Source organism: Gavialis gangeticus, unplaced genomic scaffold (genome assembly GCF_001723915.1).
Source record: "Gavialis gangeticus isolate Ggan-Ray unplaced genomic scaffold, GavGan_comp1, whole genome shotgun sequence".
In the NCBI taxonomy this organism is placed as follows: Eukaryota; Metazoa; Chordata; order Crocodylia; family Gavialidae; genus Gavialis; species Gavialis gangeticus.
In genome coordinates, this window is record NW_017729028.1 from 4,594,079 (window position 1) to 4,618,872 (window position 24,794).

Genomic DNA, 24,794 nt, shown 5'->3' on the forward strand with positions numbered 1-24,794 from the left:
TATCCTTAAAAAAATGTTCTAAAGCTTTACATACTATTGAGTTCATTCTAATAAGCTTGTGGCTTCCTGGATCCCTTTCCCCACTTCCTAAAATATAGGCATTACATCTGTTTTTTTCATCACAGAGAAGGCAGCATATCCATTTTGATAGATTTCCTAAAAAGACCTATGATTTCATGTTTCAGTTTTTTCAGTATTCAGGTTCAGTGTCTACTTGGGAAGAGGTATTGAGTGGGTTTCCCTAGGGATCTGTCCAGGGTTCAGTATTGTTTAATTCAGGGGCGGGTAATTGTTTTGGGTGGAGGACCACTTACTGAGTTTTGGCAAACTGTCGAGGGCTGCATGGGTAGCCCCACCCCCCGACAGGTGCCCTTCCCCCTAGTCATCATCTTGTGACCAAAAGTCCCATCCCCTAACCCCTGAACTTTACCAGCAGAAGTCCCTCCCCTTGCCTCTGGAAGTACTTCTTTCAGCAAGGGTTTTTGCCATCTTGGAACCAGAAAAATACCAAATTATATTCTAAAGAGCAAACATCTACAACATTCATTAATTTATTTCAAAAAATATTTTTGTCCTGATTTACACGTGTTTGTACAGTGCACATAGAAGTGGTTGCACAATAGCTTAAAATGAAATCTTACTCTTGCATATTGTGAGGGGGTGGGTATAAGTTTGTTGGGAGCTGTGGCTGTGTGGATATGTGGGGTGAGGGAGCATGTGGGTGTGTGTATGGGTATGGGGTGGCAGGGTGGCTGGAGTGTGTGAAAGGGTGTGGGTGCATGTGCATGGTGGGGTGCATGTATGGGACACATGCACATGCACACCCCATGGCCTGTGCCCCTGGTCTGATGATGCAGTCAGGAGCCATGGGGCAATGGAGCCAGGGTGGGGGCAGGAAGCAGGGAAATAGCTGAGGGTGGGTGGGGCTGCGCTCCTGCCTCCTGCTTCTGTCTCCCTCTGGGTCCTACTGCCCCTGGCTCCTGTTGTCTTTGACAGGCAGACGGGAGCAAATAAATATTAATTTTCTAAATTTTTAGGGGCACTGTGGGCCACATAGAATGGCCTGGCAGCTTGGATTCAGCCCACGGGCCATATTTTGCCCACCCCTGGTTTAATTTAATGACTTGGATAATGGGATTGAGCACACACTTTGCAAATTTGCAGGTGACACCTATTTGGGTGGAACTACAAACATTCTACTCTGGAGGGTAGAACTGGGATCCAGAATCTCTTTGAAAACTGGAGGAATGGTCTAAAATCAATAAGATGAAATTCAGCAAAGACAAGTAGATACTGCTGCATTTGGAACAGAATAACTTTATGCACAAATACAGATGAAGGAAAGAAAGGATAGCCTGCAGTATTTCAGAGATGAAGTGTGGGATTACAGTGGACTATAAACCAACAGTGTGCTCTTATTGCTAAACAAGGCAGGAGCTTACTGACCTGTAGCAATACTCCTATTAATTGCTTGCAAATCATGGGAAGTGATTCTTCTGCTCTATTTAGCAGTGATAAGGCCTGATTGCAATATTGTGTCCAGTTTTAGGCCCTGCACTTCAAGAAGGATGTGGACAAATTAGAAGGAGTCCTGTGAAGAATGGCAAAACTGGTTAGAATTCTGGGAAGCATGATTTTATAAGGAGAGGTGGAAAGAATTGGGATTGTTTAGTCTGAAAAAGAGAAAACTGAGGAGGAATTTAATAGCAGTCTTCAAATGCCTGAAGAGTGATAGAATATTTGTTGTGACCACAGGACTAGAAGCAATGGCTTCAGACAGCAAGAGGAAATTTACATTGGAAGTTAAAAAGAACTTTCTAACTAGGAGGGTGGTTAAGCATTGGGACAGGATGGCTAGATAAATTGTGGAATCTCCATCTCTGGAAGTTTTTAAGAACAGGTTAGACAGAGACTTGGTTGGAATTATTTACTCAGCGATAACTCTTCCTTGAATAGGGCGCTTGATTAAAGTATCTCACAAGGAAGATCAAATGATCATCCAGCCCTACTTTCCTATGATTCCTATGTTTAAAACTGGCACTAGTGACTGAAGATCTTCTGGGTAAGCACTCCTTACAAGTATATTTTGAGTAAACCCTTACTTTTGGAAAACAACTAATTTTGTTAGTCCATTCCAGTCCATTCATCCAACTCATACTTTTGTAGCTTGGTTGCAAGAATGTTGTTGAAGACTGTATCAAAAGCCTTGCTAAAGTCAAGGGATATCATGTCCACTGCTCTCCCTGGATCCACAGAGCCAGTCATCTCATCATAGAAAGCAATCAGGTTGACCAGGCATTACTTATCCTTGGTGAATCCATGCTGACTGTTCTTAATCACCTTCTTCTCCTCCAAGTGCTTAGAAATGAATTCTTTGAGGATCTGATCCATGGACTGAGAGGAGGCTGACCTGCTCTGTCCCACCTGTACAGCCTGTAGCCCTCAATGTCCACTACCCAGTTGTGGGTAGAATCATACCAGGTTTCAGTGAGCCCCACTAGGTCTGGGTTTTTGCTAGCTAGCAGGAGGGCGTTCGTCTTGCTTATTCCCCATGTTTTGAGCATTTGTGTAGAGGCATTTGAGGCCTCCTGTGGGTGCATGTGCCGCCCCCTTGTTCCTAAGCCTGCTCTGGCCCCTGTCACTTACCTGAGTACTACTTGTGCATGTCACCTGGCTTGACAGCGAAGTGTCCTCATGTTCCTCTGTGTCCCTGTCCCCCAGCAAACCTAGTTTAAAGCTTACCGTATGAAATCAGCCAGCCTGGAAGAAAAAATATGCTTACCTTTCAGGGAATGATGAAGCCCGTCCCAAGCATGTCTTCTGTGTGAAAATGTGGCTTATGGTCCAAGAACCCAAGGCCCGCCTGATAACACCAGCTCTGAAGCCACTGGTTGATCTCGCCAATACATGTCTCATGGTGCTGTCCACTTCTGCTCACTGGAAGAATAGAAGAAAAAATCCCTAGTGATAACCATTGGATAGATTACATAGACGTGGTGGAGTATGCTTTTAACTTTGCCTGAATTTCACCCTTGATTCCTAAAGGAGGGGAACTAAACATGAAGTTTTTTTCCCCCCGTAGGTTTTTTCTTTAGAAAAGAAATAACCTGCTCTGCTTCTGCAGTGATATTTTATTTGTCTTCACCTTTCTGTGAAACTGTCAAACAAATTAATATTTTTGGCTGTGTAAAACATGTCACATGTCTATAGAGCAAGAATGGGCAATTATTTTGGCTGCAGGGCCATTTAATGAGATTTGGAGAGCTGTCAAGGACTGCAAGGGTAGTCCTGCCCCTTAACAGGTACCCCACCCCCTGATTGCCATCTTGAGACCAGAAGTCCTGTACCAACCCCTTACCTTTGCTACTGGAAGTCCCTCTCTTTGCCCATAGAAGTGCTCCTTTTGTGAGTGGGGTTTGCAATCTTGGAACTGGAAAAAAACCCCCAAATCATATAGGCTAGGGGCAGACATTACACAAACTGGTTTAAGTGATCAGAAACTGGTTTAAACCTGTAACAGAACTTAAGTTCAAAATTCCTGAAACTGGTTTAAGATAAACCTGGTTGAATGTAATATCAGATATAATATCAGACTTAACTGATTTAGGTCAAACTGGTTTATGCAATATCTGTTTCAGACTCCTTCCTGGTTTAACTTAAACCAGAGTCCCCCAGCATCCCAGATACTTTGCAGCTGTGGGTGGGGCTCTGTTCTCCCTAGCAGGGCTGGCCCCACCCCTGTGCTCTGACTGGAGCTCCAGCAGAGACTGCAGGCACAGCAGCATCTGCCTGGCTTCCCCCATGTCCTCTCCCTCCCCCCCCACTCCCTGCTCAAGCAGGGATTGCCTACTCCCCTATTCCACAGCATAGACTGTAGCCAGCTTGTGGTAGCTAACTAATGCTGAGAGGTATTTGGGAAAGGCAGACAGGATAGTGTCCCCTTAGGGCTTTTTAGAACTAATCAAAAGGTCAGCTGGTAATGTCCCTCCCCTTCTTGGAAATGGTTGTTTGAAGAGCTTGAACTTTTGAGAGAGGGGTGTAGCCTGACAAAGGGTTTTTTAACCCAAAAGCTTGCTTAAAATTATTTTCCAACTATTTAAGTTGGTCTAATAAAAAATATCAGACTCATCCAAAGAACTGTGTCTAACTAATGAGAGAGGCTTTTGTTTTCTTGATGAGCTGATAAATGCTGTGTTATCACTCAGCTCCCTGCTGGGCTGGTCAGGAGCAGCGAGGAGGAGGAGAACCCCTCCTTAATCAGAGCATCCTGCCAGGGCCTCGCCATGCACTTCCTCAGCTCAGTACTGTGGAAGGGAAGGGAGGGCTGCTCTAGCACTCCCTAACTTCTAGCCTGAGCCACTGTAGGCATGTGCCTGCATTTCTTCATTCCAGAGAGGATGTCTGTATGGTTACAAACTGGTTCAGCCTAGCCAGGTTAGATTAACCTGCAAAGATTGAATCAATTCAGGTTCAGGCTTTTTGAATGTTTGTCCCTAACCATACTGAAAATCAAACATCTATTAAAAATACTTTAATTTTATTAAAAATATATTTTTCCCTGACATATGTGTGTTTGCGTAGTGTTTACAGAGGCAATTGCATATCTCAAAATAAAGTCTTACTCTTGTATATTGTGTGTGGAGGAATGTGTAGGTTGGGGTTGGGGTACATGTGTGAGCAGTGTGGGGGAGGGTGTGGGTGTGGGTATGTGTGTGGTAAGGTGTAGGCATGTGTGTGGGGGACCCCTCCATGTGCCCCTCTCCCCATGGTGCTGCCCCAGCCAGTGGCAACTGCAGCAGCAGGTGGAGAGCCCTTGGGGTGCTCATGACCTGCAGCAGGTGGAGCCCCCGAGTGGCACATGGCTCCAGCCAAGACCTGGGAGTTGCACAGGGTGGCAGGGAGTAAGGCCAGGCTGGCATGGCTCCATTGTGTGCACCTCCCTGCAGCTCATATGCAGCTCCTGGGATTCAGCCAAAGCCATGTACCACTAGGGAGAGCCCCTTTCAATGGAGCCAGTGGCCTGGTCCTGCTCCCTGTCTTTTCATGAGCTCCCACGACTCAGCCAGGGCGGAAGGGAGTGGGGCTGAGCTGGCATAGTTCCATCACCCAGGGCTCCCTGCTTCTCCCAGCCAAGTCCTGGGAGCTGCATGTGGCAGCAGGGAGTGGGGCCAAATTGCTTGCTCCATCAGATGACACTCCCAGTCCAGTCTTGGAAGCTGCATGTAAGTCTAGAGGCCAACAGATCATGTGAACAGTTGCATTCTGGGAGTTGTACTTCTCAATTGTCCTGATTTTTATCTGCTTGAATATTATCCATGCAAGCATCTTTGCAAATGGTTGCTGTTTTATTTTTCTAAATGGACTCTGGGTGATTCCACAAACAACACTCAAGCAGGTGGATTATGTGGTAAATAGCTTTGCCTGCTACATAAGGTACAAGACTGAGAAAGGTCACGCAATGTAGTATGATGATGCATAAACCTTTTTCATTAAAAACAACCCCCCCGCCAACATCTATGTTTTCTTAATGCTGTTAAGGTTAGCTATTGGTTGGTTAATGATTGTATTGTAATTTGCCATTCATAGTCAGGTGCTTCTCTACAATGTAAAACTATTTTCTGGAGACAATGGGAAAGCAGCATTGTATAGGGAGGGGACACATTCCACATACCATTTTAGAGTAACTGAAAGAAAATTTCCAAGGTGCTGTAATATAACAGGCCTTACCCCTGAAAATTTTTCTGTTCAGCTTCCTCCACTTTTAACTCAAGCCCATGATGGGTTCACTTACACGATACTGGATGTTGACCATCTACATTTTAGCACTATGGAGTATCCCATAAGACAGCATGGAAAACTCAAGTGAAATGTTGCATTTGTTTTCTGGACACCATTTTCCCCCACTTTCTAAAATGACATTTGTTTTTTCTTTGCACAGAAAGCAGCATAAGAGCTCTGAAAGTGCATTTTCTGTCAGGGGGACAGCTGTGTGTGTCACTGTACTCAAAGATAAAACATCTTGTCATTCAGAGAAAACTCTGAAGGATTGATTATGTCCTTAGGTTTCATGTATGTCTTGGGTGTGGTTTAACTGGCTGTTAGAAATATATTTTTGCCCATGAGCTTATGTTATTGGGAGTAAAATAGATGTTCCCAACTAAGAGGGAAAGTAATTAGATTTGTGTGTGTTTTACAGCCCTGTGTGAGCAAGCAAACCGTCAGTGGTACTTTTCCCCTTGACTGACACCAATAGCATATTTTGCCTGAGTGCTTTTTCACCACCCTTGGAAAGGGCACAAGAAGGGACAGATTCTACCCTTCATTAATTGGTATAGAAATGAAGAGTGATTCCACTGTGGGTTTGGCTTCAGCTGTCTGATAAAGTCACTAAAAAGCTTCAAAAATGGGTTCTTCTTACTGTTAGTTTTACTTAAAAATGACTCCTTGAGCACTTTGTGTGTGATTTAAACCATCCTACTCACTGTTGTAATGTCAGAGGACAGAGACAATGGCCTTTTTGAAGGCTACTCTCCTTTCTGAGCAGCTAGCCATGACAGCAGTAGTTAATGCAGGGATACTGTTTCAATCCTTTCTGCCTCTCTGAAAGCCAGCATTAATATACACTGCTTTACTGATATTTCATATGCAGTAGTGGGACCATAATTAATTCTCCTGGGATTGCATTTAGGTAAGGAGTACCTGGAAGAAAAGCGGGGGATGGAATCAAGAGGGGAGCTGAGAACAGGAGATGCTAGTTCTTATCTAGGTAGAATGGCAGCTAATTTCAGTAAAGTTTTACAGCTGAATTCTGCATCTCAGACCTCATTTCCATTAGTGCAGCTTGTGCACATATATTCTCCCTTCTTACAGATGCCTTACTCCCACTGGCATTAATAGGATCCTAGGCATTACAGGTGGAAAAAGCCTGTTAGATCATCCAGTCCATCTTCCTGCCAAAGTAGGACAAATTATTTCATCACTCAGGGTCATTAAGGGAAATAGATGCAGAGGGTTGAAACCTGCCATTTCAAAGGTAGCACACATCACAACATGATCAGAAGAATCAGCTATTGTTCTTGTAGCATATTTGGTCTTAAGGAACTGATTTTCCAAGAGAACTCTGTAGTGGTTGATGTAAATAATCTGGACTAATATCACATCAACAATGTTATATAAAGAAGGTGTGTTTTTTAATTTTGAGCATAGAGCAAGATTCAGTAAAGGTCTGAGATGCCTACAATTTGGGCAGTGAGATAATTAGAATTTAAGTATTTGAACCCAGAGTAGAATCCAAATCCCAGAGTTGAGCATCTCGGCTTTGTAAGCAGTCCATGGGTATCTCAGATTGGTAATCCAGTAATCCCAGACACTGAGGAAAGAGTTGTTTAGAACTAGCCAACTGGAAATATTAAGACTAGGATGGTGTCTAAATCACGCTCCTCTCTGGAGCCGAGGTGCCAGTTTCAGGGCTGCAGGGAGGCACTTCCATGCTTCCGGGGTCCACAGCCAGGAATCTTCTGAGGTTAGACATCTACAACTGTTCCTTCAAAGGCTTGCACAGAGCTGCTTTTTTTTCCTTTTAAAATAAAGGTGGTGACTGTTTTTATGATAGTTTACTGGTAAACTTACCCAGATGTTCCTTCCTCATCCTGACTGGATTCAAGTCTATATCCCCCACATCCCCTAAGACTGCCCTAACCACCAAGCTAGAGGCTTCATATAGACATTACATCTAGAAGTTTGGGGGTTTAGATTGAATTAAAAGCAGCCCACCAATCTAAGTCAGTAATTAGATGCTAGAAGCCTTATCTAAGGTAGGTGGGGGAGGTTGGGGGAATTGGAGAGGGACAGTGGGATCAGAAAGGCTCTCCGATTCTGCCATCACCCTCAGCCCCCTCTCCCCAGTACTGCTGAATTGACCCTGAACTAATTTACTGGTCCCAGGAACCTGATTGAAGTAAGTTGGGGTGGGGAAGTTATGGGGACTGGCAGTGTCACAGAAGGTGTTTGGACGGATTTGGGGGGGGGAGCGCTGGATCATGGGGTCTGGTGGCTCCAGTGGGGCAAGAAATAAATCCCCCTGAATGTCTGTGTGTACTCTGAGTAGGTGTAGGACAAGGTGGGTACCTTCTATACCTCCCACGGAAGCTGTACCATTGTGCAGCAAGAAAGCATGATTCACGGGACCAGAAAAAGAACATATGGCAGACAGGATGACTCTGTAACTTGGTGGTTTAGATATTTACTTCCAAGAGGAAAATCCTGGGCTCTGGTCCCTGTTTGAAGGACTGTATATACATTTTTCCATTACATTGTTGCTGTTTGTTATCCAGTGACTATGTTGGGAGCACAGATAGGCACTCAGAACTGTTCCCTCCCAGGAAATCCCTTAACTAGCAGGCTACAGAATCGCATCCCTCCTTGTTTACTCACCAAAACCTTCTGACAATGAAAGTGCTGTTTAATTTTAATAGCTAGGAATAAAACATTAAAGAAGAGGATTTTAAAATAACATACAACTTATATGCATGCCTATCTTTCTGAAAATAGCACTATTCTGTAATGGTGGGCCAAACAGACCTAACAGACCTAGCTTTACTGGACATCTCGGCAGTTCCCCCAAAGGCTCATCACTCCTCAACTGGAAAGAGGGAGAGACTTTTTATCTGGCCAGATGTCCTTTGTTCTTCTCCACTTCCAGACTTTTGGCTTGGCTTGTAAAAAAAATGATTTTGTATGCTGTAAGGAGTTGGGGTGTACAATCTTCATGGACAACTGCCTGTGCATTATCTCTTAACAACCCTCAAGTATTTATAGTATCATGGCTTATTGCAAGCCATTCTTCATTCTTCTTGATTGCTTTCCTTACAGCTGTCTATTAAACTAAACCAACACATACAGGAAACATCCCAGTAATTAGGTCACATACCATATTCCTACATTAATACAAAGCAGTCCCTCATCCATTATATACCCAGTTACAAAAAGGGTGCTGAGAAATAGCTGCCAGACTCAATTTCTATATGATGCTATCTCCACACCTAGAAATATTTCTTTTTCAGTGCTTCACTGTGTTGTCTTCCTGTTTAACAAGATATGCAAAAAAGAAGTGTTAGCAGTGCATCCGATGTCTGAGCTACAGCCATTTATAATTATGGAATATTCTTGGACATTTGTTTAAAGTATGCTGGAGAGCTGTTGTTTTTTCTGGTAGGCGGCTCATTACTTCATAAATCTGTGACTGAATGGGAATTGAGGCTGGGGAGCAACTGTGCTGCTTCATGCATCATGACCAAGTGTGTGTGGGAGTCAGGAACAGCACCTCTCTGGACCAGCTGCTCCATCCATCTGCAGCTGGGTCTAGGTACAGTGATCTACGGTCAAGATCTGCATTGGGAGTATTTTTATAGCTGCTTTATAGCAGCTGGTGTGAATAGCAGTAGAAAAATGAACTATCAACTTCCCAACCATCAGGAACAAGCTAAGCAGGAAAAAATAAACATAAAAATTAGCACATTTTTGTTCATTTCCTAGGAACACCATTTGTAGTTGTGTTTCTCAGCATAGCCTCAGAAAGGCTACCTATTTATTAGTTTGTAACTCCACTGAAAATCTGCTTCATGCCAAAACCTGGCATAAAAAACATGGTTAGATATTTAAGTGAAATTTATGTTAGCATCCAGGATGCTTCTATCCTCTCTGAAAACTGAAAAATAACTATTTTTAAATGATTTTACTAGCTATTAGTCTGTTCTATACCTATTTTGGAAAAAATATAGAAGACTACATTTGTTTAAACGGGTACAACAATAACACTGATTATGTTATTCAGAGTTTACTTCTCTAGTTCAGGTGAAATTCAGCCCAAGCTAGCACTAATAAGAAGTGCTGCAGGATCAGAAACTGGCACTTAACATTTTCTAATTTCTGGAACAAAGCGAGAGAGAGTGTTGGGGGGGGATGAATCCCTCCTTTTTCCCTTGCTCTTTTTCATGTATTCCTAGTACTTCCTTCTCCTTCCTTTATCACCTTTAAGGCAACACTGAATACCACTCATGATTAGGACTTGTACTCAGCTTCTAGAGTATAACGTATAAACATCACTTCCAGGTTTGCTTATTTTATGCATATGCCTGTCTTTTTTGGTTATGCAGCATTTCATTAGAGTAAAGGGGCAGAGAAGAGAAAGATTCTGGATCTTCTCAGCTCCTCTATGGATGAGATGTTGGAGGAAAGCAGTCAAGACCTCCTTGGTTAAAATTCCATTGCCAAAGGAATAAATGTGCTTTCCTTGCCTTTGCTGAAATTCATCTTCTCTCTAGGTACTGCTCAGAAAAAGATTTTGAAATAGCAACAAGCTTCACATAGACCAGTTTGCACCAAGTTGCAGACATTTTTAAAATGTGTTATTGGGGAAGATATTCTGCAGTGCAAAAGTTTATTGACTCCAGTACTTTTTGAGATGGCATGTATGGAACATAAAGTTACTATATACTATCAGTGTACTTTTTCAGGAACTAAGTGCAATCATTCCTAGCAAATACACAGACCAGGTGTACATTACCAAGTTTTGATAGCATACTTATATTGGTTAGTGGTATGAGAAAATCATATCCTAGAGGAGATAGAATACCTAATGTAGCTCTGCCAGCCAAAGCCCTAGTGTGAATGCAGCTATGTGAATGAAAGAGTGCTTTTGTTGACTTAGATTATGTCATTGGAGAGGTGAGGTGATGGAGTTAGGCTAACAGAAAAACTCTATTGGCATATAGTGAATCTAAACAAGGGGACTGCTGATGTAACTGTACTGTCATGGCTATAGACAGGCCCTTAATAGACATTAGAGTATCAAGTGGTGTTGCTTCCTGTCTTGATTATGCAGGAGAAAATATCTGTGTACATGGGGAACTGGCAGGGTTGTCACAGTCCTTCTTATGTTCTCTCTGAGTACATAGCTCCTACCACCATGGAGCTCACTTCAGATAATTTTTGTGGAACACCTAAAATATAAGCCTTCTCAGCACTCTGATCCCCTAAATCTGTTTTCTTTTCCTATGGGTTGGGGACAATGAAGTTGTTAGAGAGCAGAAATGAAATCCTGATCCCACAGAAGACAATAGCAGAACTCCCATTACTTCAGGCAGCCAGCCTGCAAAAATATGGTGGGCATTGTGTGGCTGCCTAAATAGCTGAAATCAAACAGCAGTGAGGAACTGAAAAGAAATGCCATACTATAAATGACCTTTCTGAAGTTCTTGGGCATTGATTGCTATTAGGATCTGGCCTACCAAAGCACTTTGGGGTTTTTGCACATCAGAGTTGTCCACCAAATTCAGTTTCAACATTAATTACCTTTAAAATCATTTTACAAGCCAATAAAGCCCAGTTAGGCAGAATTCTATTTCCCTTGGGCATTTAAGTGCCAGTTTTCTCCCCGTGTACCCAGGCATTTCTGGCATTTACTCCTGCACTAAGGAAACATGCATGTCCAGGACTGAGCATGGTATGCATTGGCACTTATTTAGATACATATGGATGCAGGAAAAAGTGGGGTAAGGGGCAGAACTGGCATTTAGATGCACCAAGGGCTATAGACTTCTGTCCTTAGTGACTCTCATTTATTTAAATTTAATCTTAAAAAAGGTTTTTTTCTGGCTTTATTAGTTCAAGTTACGCGGACACTACTTAGGGAAACAATACAATGTCAGGAGTGAAATGATGAGCAAAATAGAATAGCTTAAACTTCTTGGAAAAAATCTTTCATGGGATATTACAAAAATATTAAGATCAGACAACTGAAAAAACAGTTTAGAAACAGGGAAAGTGGTGAATTTGGAAATAATCTTAGGTTTGATTTCTGGTTGACCCCGATAATTCATGCCTGATCCTGCATTAGACTAAATGGGTGTAATTCTACTGAAGTAAATGAAGCTGAATCTATTTACCTAAGCTGAAGACTGGGCTTTTATATTTACATAGTTTTAATCACAGGGTCATGGTATTATTTCTGCTAGAAATATCAAGAAAAGGAGGGGACATCATTATAACCTACCAGGAATCCCCACAGGCACTGATAAGAAAATGGTGGGATAGAGATTTTAACATGAAAGCAAGAGAAGAGCATTCCTGGGATATAAAATAGTCTGATCTGATAAAATCAGCTTTTCCTTCATAGCTGTGCACAGCTTAGAGCTAAAGAACTAGAAAATGCTACTGTATATTCTATGGGAAAACAGGTCTCTTTAGTGTTTTCCAGTCAGTAGTGACAGTCTGTCTTCCCCTAGCTTGGTGCAGAGGGTCAGTTTAAATCCTCTGAAGTGCCAAGAGCTCCATCTGCTCTTCCATCTGAAATGGGAATATTTTTGCTCTTTTTTTTTTAATCTTGATTTGGTCTTTCAGTGTTTGTGTTAGAACACACAGCCCAGATGCCAATAACAAGGATAATATATTAAGTGATAAGGGAAAAACAGAGAAATTAAAATGAACGAGGTAGGAAAATGGTAAATGGAAAATGGGAGCTGATTTCAATATCTAACACAGGTGTGGCTATGAATTAAAGTGCTTTCCTGAGAGATTCCAACAGATATAGCCCATAATCCTGCACATCTGGGAAAGTGTTGGTCAAGACAGTCCTGGAAGCTGTGCCAAAAACACCTTGAAGATATTCCACACAAAGATCCAGCTTGCTATATTCTACAGCTGCTGTTTATTAGTAATGCTCATATTTTATGTATGCTAGCACATAGGAATTCTCTTACATACAAACACACACATATATATAAATCCAGAGCTTTGTTATTTCTACCTATATGCAGTTTGCTATACCATTCAATGAACTGTATACATATATTTTCTTTAGCTAGGATATAAATAGATACATAACATATCATCTATTAATTTATAATAATACACAATATGCAACATATAATGTTTAAAAGCATTCACATATATTCTAAGTGTGTGTTCATGGGTGTTTGCATAGCTCAATATCTACATATAGAGATAGATCTATAGATATGTGGTTGTGTATTTAAAAGAATGCTTTAACTCCCTTTAAAGAAAAACACTGTTTAGTCCCTTGGGGAAAAATAAAGATGTCTCCCTTTCTACTTAGACTCCATCTTCATTAGGAATATTGACCTAGTCTTACTAAAATAGACTTGAAAAATCCCTGAAAAGTCACTTCTCTATTTTTCCCCAAGGAAAAAGAGTGAGGCCAAGGAACATTAGCAGAACATTTCCAACTCGCAATAATCACATTTTCAAAAGCAACTCAGGACCGTGTTGCATGTTGCACTTAGGATGTGTTAACAGCACTTAAGACATAAGCCTCTGCACTTTCAAGCAGGATAACACATGCTAAGTATGATCTTATTGTAGCAAAATTATGACTTTTTGCAAGAGGAGTATGTGCAGAGCATATTATGTGTCACGTATTCAGCTGTCATTGGACTGCTCCATGGAGATGATACAAGTTCAAGATTCCAGTGCAGTGTGGGGCCTGGGACTAACAATCAACTGATTGTCATGCCCAGCCTTGGCTCTGTACCAGATCCAATTTAAGACTTCCAATAGTAGACACCTGGCTTGCCCCATGGATCAAGAGGCTTGCCCCATGGGTCCAGTGGAACAAGAGGCACTCTCTCCTAGGCTTGGCTCCCTGTGCCTTTCTCTGCCCATTGCCAGCTGCAGAGACCTGGCCCATCCTGGCATGCCAATGGTAACTGCTCCCTGGCTGGGCAGTGCTGGACATATGGTAGGGAGGGTAAGGACTCCAGGCACAAGTTTTGCACGTTCTCATGGGTGGACTTGTGAGCTCCTGCGCTCAGTACCATGGTCAGTGCTGGGTTGGGGGGCACAATCAATTCCAGCCCTGTCCAGCGCTGCCTCAGATCATAGTAAGTAGTCCTGCATGACTGCTCAAAACACGTTCTAAATTTAATGCAACACACTAATGCCTACTACTATCTCAGATAAAACATGTACCAAGTCTCCCATGCAACAGGCTCTTACTGACATAGGAGCCTAAGGATATGTCTATGCATATGGATTGTCTATGTCTATGCAAGGCAGTACAATGCTAAGGCAATTCCTGCAAGCTTTGCCTAGGCAAGCTCCCTAATCAGAAGTAGAGTAACACCATTTAGGGTGATGCCACAAGTGAGCCAGTAAGTCAGTATCTTAAGCAGCACTGACAGTTACTGAGACTTCAGTCACTAAATCATTTGCACACTTTTGAAAATATTACTTCTTATCTTTTCTAAGTTTTGACTTCTTTCCTGCCTTCCTGCCTTTCTAAAGGAAAAAGATTCAATTTCCATGTTTCAGTGGTCTGTGGTGATTTTTTCCGTGCAAAGTATTTTCTTTGGGTTTATTAAGAACTCAACAGCAGGTGTCACTGCAGCGATAAAAAAAATTCCATATTTAGGAGTCTTGGTGAACAAAGCAGATTTTGAAAAATAAAATAAAGCAAAAAGGGAACTTCAGCCTGTAAGATAACAGCAGAAGCAGAGTAAGTATAGGGTATTTTGTAACAGTGTATATTTGGTAAGCAACCGACTTTAAAAGCCAAACTATCATTATTTTGTTTTTGTGGAGACAATGTATCTTGATCTGTATTATTAATATACTGTCCTATAGCTTAATTGATCAATGTCTATATTTCAGGCAATGGTCTGAAATGTGCGTAAAGGTATTCATATTCTACACCACTTTGCAATTATTTAAGTCTAGCTAGTTTAGTTCAGAAAGATAAAAAACTCAACATCTAAATGAGAAAGAACTCACCACAAGGCAAAACAAACGTCACTGAACTTGTCACTGAAATATAAAATAATCTCACCCGGGGGTATCAAAAACATTATAAATGACTGGACCATGCAGGAGTGCAGACAGTAGTCTAGTAGACATTATTACAGCTTTTCAATTAGATACGTTTCAGGGAAATCTTTAATTTTTTTTCAGAATTTGTTTTCCACTGTCAATCAGTTTTATTGGTTTGTAAAATATTTAAAATTTCAAAGAACAGGAAACTAACCCAGCAGTTGTCTTCTCAGAAACTTATTTCCATTTTTTCCCCCACCTTATTTAGAAATCACAATTAAATATAATTCACAGAAAGGACCTATGCTTGTTTTCTCATCTCTGGCATTGCCACTGATGCAAGTGAAATGAGGATACTATAACATTCTTTAATCTAAAGTTAATATTTAAATTGATTAGAAGATGTAGCATCACTCCTAATTTGTAAAAATATTTCTCAAGGTTTCAAAGGAACTGAGAACAGTTGAAACAAAAATACTACATGGTAAAGCAAAATAGAGAAAAGTGTATGTGTGTATATATGTGTAGCAGAAGGCTTGGAGCTCCTGCTACTTAAAGAGGAGGGTGCAGGCATGGCAGGAAGGGAATTAGGGACCGTGCTGGAGAAGTATCCTGCAGGTGTGGCCATGGCTGATTGTGTAATCATCTGACCCAGGAGGAGGGCTTGACTTATATTGGACTAAGCTAGCTAGACTTAATTTACATCTCGGAGGCTGCTGAGGAAACGTCTCCTGAGCAGGCTGGCTGCAGCTAAGGAATGCCAGCAAGAAGTATGCAGTCTGCAGCAGTTTGGAGGTTTGGGAAGGAACTAAAGGGGTGGAGAATATTTTTGGGGACCCAGTGAGTGAGGGGTCCAGACCCTGGAGAAAAACTGAGTGTAAGACCAGAGCCCAGGGAAGGGCTGAATGTGCTGAGAGCCTGAGAGAGGAACTAAGCAAGTGAGACCTGGCAAGGGGTCTGGAGCCTAGACAGAGGCCAAGTGTGTTGGACCTGACAAGGGGTCTGGAGCCTAGATAGAGGCCAAGTGTGTTGGACCTGACAAGGGGTCTGGAGCCTAGAGAGAGGATCACTGCTGAGCGGGTCTCATTGACCTGGAGCAAGGCCTGGGCCAATGGTCGAAGAGGACTACTGCTGAGACTGACAGTCTTGCTGGCCTGAATCAGGGCCAGGGCCAAAGGTCAGAGGGGACCGCTGTTGAGACAGGAGGTCTCACTGGCCCAAAGTGGGGCCAGGGCCAAAGGGCGTAGAGGACCACTTCTGAGACTTGTAGGTCTCATTAGCGTGAAGGAGGACCAAGGCTGGGGGGTCTAGAGAAAACTGGACTGAGCCAGAGCCATGGGGCCTGGGGTATGCAGCCTAAGAGGGGCAAGGACTGGAGCTAGAAGCCCATGGCCCAAGAGGGGCATGTAACATCAGAAGCCAAGACTATGATGTGGGAGTAGCCAGGAAAGGCAAAGTGCCTGGGTAGGACAACTAGGCCCTAGGGCAGGAGCAGGCAAAATGTGGCCTGTGGGCCAAATCTAACCCACCAGGTAATTTCATCTTGCTTGCGAGTGGGATCCCATCAATTAATTGTATCTAGCCCAGCCTGCAGCTGGCCCTGCCGCACCCTGAATGGGTCATGCTGTAGGGGCAGATTGGAGCCATGCAATTAGCCATTAGTCATTACATGAATAGAGAAAGGTAAAAAAGAAAAAGAAGTGCCTTTGGGGGAGATGTTGTCCTGTTACAATATGTACACACACACGCAGAAATTATATATAATAATAATGATATGGGGGAGAAAACATAAGAAAGCTGTTTGTTACCTGAAGTTTTCCATAGCCATTTCTGCTGCTGCTTTTATTTATTTCCTGATATTGTTTTAATTCAGCATTCACTTGCACCAAGACTCTGAACTACCTTGCATTAAAACTCAGCTCTTGCAGAGCTAGCCTATACTGGTGTGAATTATCCATTCATTTCAGTAGGACTACTTGCATAATGAAGAGCTGTAGGACTTCAGGAATGTTAGGTTTGAAGGTTATCTTTCAACTTTTACTGCAGCTTTTTGTTCTTTCTGCCTTGAAGAAGGCTCTTATACTATATAAGGCAGAAGAATCTGTGTTTAATAAAAAGGCCCACCTTAATAAACTTGGCTTTGGCATGACACGGTCATGGCACTGAAGCTGTTTGGCAACGTGCTAACATTATTTGATTAGCTGTTCTTTGGTCTTTCACTAGAGTAGCACTCTGGGGTACATGCTTCATAATAAATACAGTGTTCTCAAATGTTAGCATTTGTTGAATGGCACATCTATTAAAGCAATCTGAAAAGTTTTCAGTTGCTAAATCAATTGTGCTGCAACTCATCCGATAATGCAAAGCTCAGAAAATGTAGTGTGACAATTCATACTGGGGTCTTGCATGAGTTTCTTCCCCTATGCTCCTGCCTCTATACCCTTCTCCCTTTGCATCTCACAAAAATGCTATGAAATTGAAGAAGTCCTTGATTCTCCAGTTCTTTCCATGGGGCCCAACTAAAAGCCCACTGAAATCATTAGAAATGTTTCCACTTATTTTAGTGAGTTTTTGATCAGGTCCATAGGTTGCAATATGGTAAATACAAGCAGAAGTATGTGGGGGGCTAATAAACAAGCTTTAGGATGACTAGTTTTCCATTTCTGCTAATGCATGCAGTTTTCACTAAGACTCAGTCCTGCTCTAAGTGTGTACTTGATCATTTGGGCCACAGTGTTAAAGTTGGTCAAAGGTGAGGCTGGTTGTACACCTCCATTGTGTGTGGGCTACCCCTTGGTGGGGAAGGGCTAGGGGAACACATGCTGAGATAAAAGCATGGGAAGGAGGTTCTAGTGGGACCAGAAGAGTCCAGAAGCCCAGAGAAGGGCTGGGAACAAGCAGGACCAGAAGGGCCCAAAGGCCTGGTGAGGGGTCAACAAAGAGCGGGACCAAAAGGAGCTAGAGGCTCAGTGATGGACCAGGAAAGACCTGGACCAAAAGGCTCTCCAGAAACCAGTATGCTTTAACACCACCAGCCCAAAGGAATATCTGTTGTTGGGTGGATCTTGACTCCAAATCTTTTCAGTTTCTTTTAATCTAAGGAATAATTGAAACTAGACTTACACACCAATGGATATATACTGAAGCAATTTTATTTACTTTTTGAAAGCTGACTTTAGGGTCCCAGTATCCTCATCCAAAAAATGGTATACTTGAAGCCTGTGAAAGGATGATGCTTCTTTCTCATTAACTTGAAAAGGAACTTTCTGGTACATTATGGAGTCTTTTTCACTTCTTCCATGTGCACATCATCCTATTAATGTTACAAGAAGTTAGTTGTGCATGTAGGAAAGAATTGCCCCCCTTGATCTTCACAAACAATCTGGATGGTTCATTCTAACAACATCCACTCATTTAAAAATTAAATGGTTTAGCTTCCATGGCACATATTTTGTGGCCTTTTGTGTTGCATATATCAGTAAGTGAAGAGTGGTGTATATTCTCTAAGAAAACACTACCCCTTACAGGGTACCCATTGTCCCAAAATGTCCAAAATAATATATACATTATCAGTACATGAATACACTATACTACTATAATCAACACTTTATTAATATTAATACACATTATTTACACGCACGTTTTATTTAAAAAAAGACAGTTCCTAGGGAATTTTATCTGAAATTGCTATTTTCAGAGAAGCTCAATCAATCAAAGATGATGATGACCCAACTGGCATGCAATAAGTTGCTTTCTAACCAAGAAAATATAAGACTAAATTCCCTGTAGACAGGAATTTTCTTAATGTAATTTGACAGAATGGGATACAACTGTATTAAATTGTGAAATTTGTTATGTACCTGTGTTGAAATAACATCTGAAATAACATCTGTGTGGATGCACAAGTTTGAACTTTTCCTAGGGGAAGTTTGTGTTGCTGCATTCCAGCAGCTGCTTTGCTAGGGAAAGGCATTTGACAACTTAATGGAAGACCATCATGGAGAACCAACAAGGTTATGTCTACATGATGCAGATACCAGAGTGAGCTGCAATAATACTATCTTGCATTCTGGAGTCTAAAGACTGCAGAGTGGCATCATGCAGAAATACCTAAGCTGGCTCTACATGTACTAGATCAGGCACCTGAAGTAGCATAGCTGTATTAGGACTGGGCTATTTCAAGAATAAAAAGTTCTGCTTCTCACTACTCCAGTGCACCTATACAGCTTCTAATTCTGGAGATCGTGTTGTGTTGTGAGTTCAAGGCATAGCTTAGAATACAGAACTTCATACCCACAGGCATTGGGTATTGGCTATAGCCAAGGTTGGGGACTTGAGGGTGTGCCAATGCTCCTGCTGGGACCAAAGCCAGAGGTTCCCAGTTAAAGGGTCTTGCCTCTCTGCTCAGAGTCAGACAATCGCCATATTTGGGGTCAGGAAGCAATTTTACCCCATGGTCTGATTGGTATTGGCTGTGGGGGCTTTTGTCTGCCTTTGTAGTGGAGGCATGGTCCTCTACCCAGGACCTCTTCATCATTTATTGACAATATTTCATAGAAGCAGAATGTTAGTTGCTGTGGTTCCCCTGCTTTACCTGTGACAGATTAGGGTGCTAGGTCTGTGCTGTGTCAAGATTGATAGTAGTCTTATGTAGAGTTTAGATTATGGTTTGAATAAGGATGATCCTGCCTCAGGCAGGGGGTTGGAGTAGGTAACCTCTGGAGGTCGCTTCCAGCCCTACTTCTCTCTGATTCTATGAGGTGATCATTGCCGTAAGAAGGAAAGACTTGCAGGAGATGGAGAGAACAAAAAGTCTCTTTCAGGTCTGAAAGGCACAAAATAGATAAGCCTTAGGTTTATCTCACCAGTAATCTGTTCCAGCCAGCCACATAGTGAAATAGTTCTTCCTAATCATAGTATCATAGTACTTAGGGTCAGAAGGGACCTAAACAGATCATCAGGTCCGACCCCCTGCCCCGGGCAGGAATGGATGCCAGGATCATATCACCCCAGCCAAATAACTGTCTTGCCTCCTCTTGAAGACTCCCAAGGTAGGAGAGAGTACCACCCACTTGGGAGCCCATTCCAGAGCCTGGCAGCCCTAACTGTAAAGTAATGTCTCCTGATGTCTAGCCTGAACCTTCTCTCTAACATTTTGTGACTGTTATTCCTAGTAACCCCAGGTGGTGCCTGGGGGAACAGAGCCTCCCTCAATTCCCGCTGGTTGCCCCTGGTGAGTTTGTAAATGGACACCAGATCCCCTCTCTTGTGGAGGCTGAATAGGTTCAAGTCCTTTACCTTCTCTTCATAGGGCTTGCCCTGCTGCCCCTTGACCATGTGAGTGGCCCTCCTCTGGACCCGCTCAATGCTAGCCACATCCCTCTTGAAGTGTGGCACCCAGAACTGGACACAGTACTCCAACTGTGGCCTGACCAAAGCCACATAGAGGGGAAGGATCTCCTCACTGGACCTGCTTGTGATGCATCTGTAGATGCACGACAAGGTGCGGTTAGCCTTACCAACTGCTTCCTCACATTGGCGGCTCATGTTCATCCTGGAGTCAACAATGACTACAAGAACCCTTTCTGCCACTGTGTTGACAGGAAGAGTTTTCCCCAGCCTGTAGGTGTGTTTCTGGTTCCTTCTTTCTAGATGCAGCACCTTGCACTTGTCTGCATTGAATTCCATCCTATTCTCATCTGCCCACCTCTGTAACCTGTCTAGATATAGCTGGATTCTGTGTCTCCCCTCCACCATGCCCAGCTCGCCCCACAACTTAGTGTCGGCAGTGAATTTGGACAGCGTGCATTCCACACCCACATCCAGATCACTGATAAAGATGTTGAACAGTACAGGCCCCAGGACCAAGCCCTGGGGGGCTCCACTGCCCACATCCCTCCAAGTCAAAAATGACCCATCCACCACCACTCTCTGGGTGTGACCATCCAGCCAATTTCCCACCCATCTGACTGTGTAGATATCAATGCTGCAGTCACCAAGTTTTTTTAAGACCATGTGGTTGGAAACCATGTCAAAGGCTTTCTTAAGGTCCAGGAAGACGACATCCACCCCAACACCCTCATCCAGGGACTTTGTGACCTGATCATAAAAAGAAACCAGGTTAGTCAGGCAGGACCTGCCCTCAGTGAACCCATATTGGTTGCCCCTGAGCATTACCTCCCCTACTGGGCCCTTGCAGGTGTGCTCCTTGATAATTTTCTCAAAGATCTTCCCAAGGACCGAGATAAGACTGACTGGCCTATAATTGCCAGGGTCTTCTTTTCTCCCCTTCTTGTAAATGGGGACCACACTGGCCCTTCTTCAATCCTCTCGTACCTGGCCAGTGCCCCACAAGCGCTCATAGAGCTTTGCCAGTGGCCCTGCTATGACCCCCGCCAATTCTTTCACCACCCTTGGGTGAAGAGCATCTGGACCTACAGATTTAAACATGTCCAACCCCTCCAAAAGTTCCCTAACTAGGTTGTCCCTGACCCTAGGCATGGTGGTGCCTCCCCTGGGTGCATCCGCAATTCTAGTGGGGGAGATGTCCCGGTCCCTGTTCAGGAATATGGAGGCAAAGAATTCATTAAAGAGGTCGTTTTTTTCGTTTGCTGCAATCATCAGATTGCCAAGCCTGTCCTGTAGGGGCCCCACATTACCCGGTACCTTCTTCTTACTTCCTATGTATTTGAAAAAGGACTTTCTATTATCCTTAATTCTGGTCGCTAGCCCCAGCTCCATCTCAGCCTTGGCCTTTCTAACAGCCATTCCTGTGGTCCCCAAGCAATGAAGGTGTAATCCCCCTTGGTGATAGCCCCTTGCTTCCACTGTTTGTACACCTCCTTTTTTGTCCTCAGGCACCCCTGGATGCCTTTGCTGAGCCATGGGGGCTTCTTAGCACTCCTGCCCCGCTTGGCGCGCATAGGCACTGACTCCCTTTGAGTTCAAAGGATCGTCTCCTTGAGGAACAACCACCCATCTTGGACTCCCATCTCATTGAAGCTCCAAGATCCCAATGCCTCTCCTACTAACCTTCTTAGTTTACAGGAGTCGAGCCTCCTAAAGTCAAAGACCTGTGCTTGCTTTCACCACCCTGCACTGGATAGTAAATTCCAGCAGGCAATGATCACTATCATCCAGGTGGTTGATCTGCAGATCCCTCACTAGGCCGTTGCCTGTAGCAAAGACCAAGTCCAGCAAGGCATTTCACCTGGTGGGATTATGCACCTCCTGGGTTAGGTGGAGGTCCTGTATCCTGGCTAGGAATCTATGTGAGCGGTTGGACCTGGGTGACTGCTCCTCCCAGCAGATGTCTGGGTAGTTTACATCACCCATGACAACCAAATCCCTTGACTTACAGTCTCTGTGAGCTGACCTGAAAATTCCAGGTCCAACTCATTCCCCTGGTGAGGCGGTCTGTAGTAGATACCCACTATCAAGTCCCTTTCCCATTGCCCCCCTTGCATTCTTACCCAGAGCACCTCATTTTGCCCCTCCTCTGACCCCATCCTGATCATTGAGGACATGTATTACTCTTTGACGTACAGTGCTATACCCCACCCCCCTCTTTTCCCTTCTCTGTGTCACCTGTACAGCCTGTGTCTCTCGATGTCCGTAGAATCCCACCAGGTTTCCATGAGCCCCACTAGGTCTGGGTTTTTGCTAGCTGGCAGGAGGGCGAGTTCCTCCTGCTTATTCCCCATGCTTTGAGCATTTGCGTAGAGTCATTTGAGGCCTCCTGTAGGTGTCTGTGCCTCCCCTTGTTCCTAAGCCTGCCCTGGCCCCTGTCACTTAGCTGGGTACTACCTGTGCCCACCACCTGGCTAGAAGGTGAAGTGTCATCGTGTTCCTCTGTGTCCCCGTCCCCTGGCAAACCTAGTTTAAAGCTCACCGTAGGAGATCAGCCACCCAAGCATGTCCTCTGTGCAGAAATGCAGGTCATGGTCCAAGAACTCAAGGCCCACCTGGTAACACCACCTCTGAAGCTGCCAGTTGACCTCGCTGATGAATGTCTTGTGGCACCGTCCACGTCTGCTCACTGGAAGAATATAAGAAAAAAACACCTGTGCCCCAACCTAAAGGTTAACCTACAAGCTAAATTTCCCTTGCTGTTATTTAAGACCATTGCTCCTAGCCCTGTCCCCTGTGGCCGCAGAGTTTAGACCATCCTATATATAACCAGCATTTAGGTGGTATTTGGAGACTTCTCACAAATTCCCCCCTCAGTATTCTCTTCACCAAGCTGAAAAGTCCCAATTCCTTCAGATGTTTCAGGCTCGCATCTCCTAAGCAATGTTATCATTACTGGAGGGCATTTAGCGATCACCCCTAACAAAATGGATCTTATCATTCATTACATAATGCTAAAATGTTGAAAAAAAAGTGTTTCAGATACAAAAACTTTTAAAAGTTTCATTCTGATACTTTCTTGCTAATACACAAACTGTAACTTAACTACCCAGTCACTCATCTATTGTATCAAAACTCTTTTGTTCTTAAAATGTGTCTTCCATGTATTTAGTTGATTTTAAACACAGTATAACCTCATGAATCTGTCATGCGTGGGACCGAGCACCTGCTGGAAATGCGAAAATTCTGAATTTTTGAAACCAGAGTGGCGGCTGGTCCTGGAGCAGTGACCTCACATGGAGCAGCAGCGCAGGATAGTGAATGGTGGCAGCAACCGCCACGTGTAAGCTCCCCCCTCTGCTGCTCTGGAACTGGCAGCCGCTACTCCCCGATGGAGTGTAATTTTAAAAAGTGCCGGATTTTCGGTAATTCCAGATTTTTGATATCTGGATCTATGAGGTTATACTGTACTGGCCTTAACATTTTGTCCTTAATGATCATCATGAAAAAGTGAAAGCAGACAGAAGAAATGATTGTGCTAGCTTTGTGTCAGTAGGAATTCAATTCTGCTCTTGCCTTGAAGGGAGCCAGGATTTTACTTTTAATTTTTATATCACAGATCTTTATAAGAGACTTTGGCAGGACTGAGATCAACAATTTGGATCGATTTCCAGACATGGATGTCCTAACAAAATGTTTGAATCCTGCATTCAGACACACAAATTGGTACACAGGTACAAAATGTGACACTGGTGCAGATGTAGGTGTCAATCTGAGTATGCCTAATCCTGGATTTGGATCCCCTTGTTGGATACTTAATTTTGAATGCAGGACTAATAATGTGCTTGGGCCTCACATGCTTTCCTGCTGAAGTGAACGTTGCACAGTTGGAACTGCTCAATGGAAGAATCAAAGAAAATTGCTTGCTATGCCACTTTTGTGCTTGGTTTTTCCCTCAATAACAATAGTCACAACAGCATTACCTGTTCTTCCATCTAATGAGAGCATTTCTGTAGCAGTTTCATTAGTTCCTGCTGCAGAAGAACCATTGTATTCAGCTCCTAAGGAAGGATTCTGCTTCAAAAAGAGAGCAGATGTTATGATTCATTCTCTCTCTCTCTTTTTTTAAAGCTCACCAAACCTGAAAAACCAAAACAGACAAGAACAGCCTCTAGAAAACATAGCAGGCAGTACCAAGAAGGCTTCAAGTGAAATGCCTAATCCCCTACAGAGTATTTTTAAAGCAAGAGAACAATAATGATCTTCAAATGGCATGCAGCATAGTATGTATACAAGTGCCTTTACCTAGTACTGAAAAAATATCTTTCTTGTGTCATTGTTGTGTTTGTTTCCTATATGTAGATGGATACACTGATAAAGCCTACATTGATGCATGTTTAACTTGTAATTAATTGAGGTGCTGTAGACTAACTTTCTTTGATCAGTATTTATTCTTTCCTCTGCTTTGAAAGAAGATTTGCAATCTTTGGCTGCATCCAGACGTGTGTGGACGTTTGGTTCCCTGGTGTGCTGCTGCTAGTTGTCCCCAGGGAACATCTGTGCCGCGTACCCTCTGGCACATGGCAAGTTACCCCGGTGGGATAGGGGAGGCTGGGGCCAGC

General features: G+C 43.3%; 1 long non-coding RNA gene across 1 annotated transcript; it reads left to right on the forward strand.

Annotated features, from left to right (window-relative positions):
* The first annotated feature begins 269 nt into the window (after nucleotides 1-269).
* Nucleotides 270-24,794, forward strand: LOC109300093. The gene is made up of 3 exons (XR_002098110.1): nucleotides 270-346; nucleotides 24,357-24,362; nucleotides 24,783-24,794. It is a non-coding gene; the product is annotated as an uncharacterized LOC109300093 (long non-coding RNA).